This window comes from Rhinoraja longicauda, chromosome 5 (genome assembly GCF_053455715.1).
Source record: "Rhinoraja longicauda isolate Sanriku21f chromosome 5, sRhiLon1.1, whole genome shotgun sequence".
Lineage (NCBI taxonomy): Eukaryota > Metazoa > Chordata > Chondrichthyes > Rajiformes > Arhynchobatidae > Rhinoraja > Rhinoraja longicauda.
This window is the reverse complement of record NC_135957.1, coordinates 15,815,116-15,819,477: the sequence shown is the minus strand read 5'-3', so window position 1 is coordinate 15,819,477 and position 4,362 is coordinate 15,815,116. Positions and strand designations below refer to the sequence as shown.

Here is a 4,362-nt window from a genome sequence, read left to right as displayed (position 1 = left end):
AATCCCAACATTCTGTTAGCCTTGGTGGTTGTTTGTTTGATGTGAGTAGACCATTTCAAATCACTGCAAAGTTCCACTCCCAGGTAGGGATGATGTTTCACCTTTTCCAGGTTGGAGTGCCCCATCTTGTACTTCATGATAACAGGATTTCTCCTGTGGGTGACTCTCATACTAAAGCACTTAGAAGAATTGAAAGACATCTGCCAATCTCCTTGAGTATAACCATTTGCCTTGGATGCTCAGATTCAATACATTAAATTAAAAATGTATCAAAGTACGCACGAATTTTACATGGGTCGTGTCTGAAACGAACATATATTTCCCTTTCACCCGACATTGGTCCTGATTTGAGTCTTTAACCGTGATTCCAAGGCACCTCGCCACCACCCTGAATGAAAGGGGGCGCCTGAGAAGCAGTGCAGGGGCGAGCTTCCGGGGGGGCGGTTGCCCAGCGACCTCAAGTGACGGAACTTCCGGCTTTCTCTTCCTCTTTGTCTGGCGCGGCGCGGAGTAGTGGACGCCATTTTGAGCTTCCTTGTCGTCGAGTGAGGTACACGATCATCTCGCTGCTAACATGACGGACGAGGGAAAGTTGTTTGTCGGGGGCCTCAGTGTCGACACAAACGAACAGATCCTGGAAGAGCAGTTTTCCAAGTACGGGCAGATCACCGAGGTGCGGGTCATTAAGGACCGAGAGTCCGGTGGATCGCGTGGTTTCGGCTTCATCACTTACGATAACCCGGAGGATGCCAAAGACGCGCTGCAGGCCATGAACGGCAAAACCATAGATGGCCGCCAGATCCGAGTGGGCCACGCCGAGAAGAAATCAGGAGGCAGTCGCGGCGGTTACGCCCGAGGCGGCAGTTACGGCGGCCGCAGGAGCGGCAGGGGCAGCTACTGGGATAACGAGAGGAGCAACTATGGCGGCGGAGGCGGCGGCGGCGGCGGCGGTCGGTACGAACAGCCGCAGCAGCGCGACAGCTATTCGAGTGGGTATCGGAATCAGGGCAGTGGCAATTACAGCAGCTTCGAAAATCGCACTTACCGGGACTCTTATGACTGAAGGGCGAGAATCGACCGTTTGTGCCGGATTCCCGTCGACGCCGCCCAGCGCGGCTCCTGGAGTCGCAGAAAGCCGCTGTGAATGAATTTGATTTGCCTGTTATGTTAAAATGCTAGAAACCCAGTTTGACCATTGTCTTGATTAATCTTGTTACCTGTTGTTTGTTCTGGGGTCTTCCTTAAGTTGGGCTTTCGACTTTGCGCCCCTCTTGCCATGTGGTTTTCTGTGATAATTTTTTTTACCCGACCCACGGAGCCTCTGTGTCATTGGGACGATGTGTTGGCGATTTAAATTGCCCGAGTCTCCTTCCGTGAGCTTCTTTTGGAATTTGTCGAAACGTTTCGCTTTCTGGTGAGCTCTTTCCACAATTCCATGCGGCGCAAAGAATGAAATCGGGCGGAAAAGCCTTTTTAACTCCCACTTCCTGACCACTTTGTCCGATTGCCATCTTTAAGATCTTAATGCGGATCGCTCTAATTTCTTTTGATCGATCGACCGATTTTCTTCACTTAATTATCTCATAATGAAGATTGAACACTTTAAAAAATAACTTGCCATCCCGCATTATAGCTTTTAATGCATTTAAATATATTCCTTTGGACCAGTAAAATGGAACCCGTAGAAATCATTCATTTGAGCGGGAAACCTTGTCTGTTGCCAACAGTATACCCGAGTGCTGAGTCACTTATCTCTAAAACATAATGAGAAAATCAACTACAGAGCAGCTCTTCTGTCGTACACCTTGTCACAGACCTCTTGGAAAGCAAACTGATCGTGGTCTTTTTATTTTGAAACATTTATTGAAAACTGTATACGTTTAAATTTTCATTTACCATTGTTGTACTTTCATCGACCAGTATGGTCCATTTTGGACATCAAATTGCCACTTGGGAGACCAATCTTTGCCAGTGGATGTATCTCAATAAAATAGCTTCAGGTACTCTAGTGACTTGTCTTTGTTACAAACTATTTAGAAACACTCCAAGGAGATGAATCTGAAGATTGTCTTTTCTTGATAAACATGTCTCACCCTGATAACTTGATTCCTATTACTGCAGAAGGTTTGAAAGTGGCCCTCAAAATCTATCAAATCTAAGGTAATAAACGTGTTAGATATTAGTTTGGAGTGAACTTGTATAATTTTTATTGTATTTTTCAAAAGCCTGTGTAGAAACCATTTTTACATTCCTTTATATGGAATTAACATGCTTTTTTCCCCTTTTTACAATGGCATTCTGCTTGCTCTTTGTAATGTAGTAACAACTTATTTATTTTGCCAGGCAGATGTTCTGATACTTGTAGAATATCTCTTCCTGTGACCGTTTTGGTATTTTTTTTAATGGGGGCTAAATCGGCGTTCTTAATGTAGTTTTAGTATCCTCAATAGTGGGTGGGCATTGGCTTCAAGGAATTAAATGTGACCTCATTAAAGGCTACATAACTTAGAAAAACAGACACGGGACATTAGATAAAAGGCTAAAGAATCTGGCAGAATGTAACAATGAATATGTAAATAAAGGTAGATTCTGGATCTGATATATTTAAGCTGTTACCAAAGCATGTCTTGAAATGGAGCAGGACTTGCAGCTTGCTTTCCTCGTTACAAGGGCTTTTATGATGAAAGCAGCGGAATGAAAAGTGGAGTTATGGAATTAACGATGGAAAAAAGACTATCTTGGATACAAAGAACATCCACCCAGTTTGACAAGTCGGGGTATAAATTTCGATGTAAATGTTTGACATGCAAAAATATTAGGTTTGTAGAGGTGGAAGATTTCAATTCTCTTCTATCTATTGGGATACTTAGTGAATTGCAATTAGGAAAACTTTTTTTTCAGCAAGCCAAACAAGAGAAGACACAAGGAACTGCAGGTGCTGGTTTACAAAAATGACAAAATGCTGGAGTAACTCGGTGGGTCAGCCAACAACTGGTTTGACATCTACAAACTTACTGCCTTATAAACTCATTCTGTTATCAGGATTACACCACCCTGCTTCTTGCAAATACACCGTATCCTACTCTGAATTCTCCATAAATCCCAGAATATCTCTGCCACATCTGCTCCCAAAATGAGGCTTTCCATCCTAGGGCATCCAAGATATCCCATTCCATTATTAAATGTGGTTTACATTCTACTGTTGTAGATGGATACCTCATCCGTGTCTTCTGTGCGCCACAGTCATGCTCTTGCACTCTTTTTCTCTTCTCTTCCTCCACCTCAAGGACAGAACAAGAATAGACTTCCCTTGGTCCTTGTCTTTCACTGCACCAGCCTCTACATCCAACACATTCTGGCATTTCCCCCACCTTCATCGCGATCCCACTACCAGTCACATCTTTCCATCCCCACAACTTTCCAAAGTGACCTCTCCACAGCTCTGGTTTACTCATCCCGTCCCAATCAAATCACCCAATGTCAAGTTACTTTCCTCTGCAACCTCAGATGTAACACCTGTCACTCCTCCCTCGCATTCATCCAGGGACCCCATCAGCCTTTCCAGATGAGACGGGTTCATACACGTCTCCTCTAACCTCGCGTACTGCATTTAGTGTTCCTGTGTAGCCTCCTTTATACCAACTGTATACTAGGTGACCGTTTTGCTGAACATTCATGCTCGGTCTGTCACTGCTTGCTGGATCTTCCAATTGCTAACCATTTTAACTTCCCTTCCCATTCCTCTAACTTTCTGTCCTGGGTCTCCTCCATTGCCAGAGTGAGGCCACATGCAAACCTGGATACATCACCTCATATTCTGCTTGGATAGCTTATAACCCAGCAGTGTGAACATTGAATTCTCCAATTTTGGGTAACTAATCTCGAGCCACTTCCATGTGCCCTGCCTGGATGTGCAGCTGTTTCTCCCTGCCCTCCCCAAACCTTTATTTCTTCTGGCTTCATAATCCTCTACCCTTATCTCAACCGTTGATTCCATTTCTGACCTTTGTCTAATCATCAGCCAATCAAAAACTCCTTATCTGTATCCACCCATCACTTGCCCCATTTTGCCCCACTCCCAGCTTTCGACCACGTGCCTTTACAATCAATCTAGAAGAGCCCCACCCTAAACATTGCCTATCCATGTTCTCCAGAGATTTGGCCTGACCTGCTGAGTTACTTCAGTAGTTATGTCTGTACAAGAAGGAATTTCTGCTATGCTTTGGCGAGTGAAGTAACAGACAAAGGACAACAAATAGGATATTAATTTTGTTATTGTATTTAAATGTAAGTTGGTCTAATCAATGTGAACCATTTGAGACAATGGTTCAATGTTCTGTTTACATGAAGAAAAGAAAGGAC

The 4,362-nt window shown here is 44.1% G+C and overlaps 1 pseudogene; it reads left to right on the top strand.

The window, feature by feature from the left end:
* Window positions 1-480: 480 nt before the first annotated feature.
* On the top strand, window positions 481-2,003 carry LOC144593428 (cold-inducible RNA-binding protein pseudogene; annotated as a pseudogene).
* The last annotated feature ends 2,359 nt before the right edge of the window (window positions 2,004-4,362 follow it).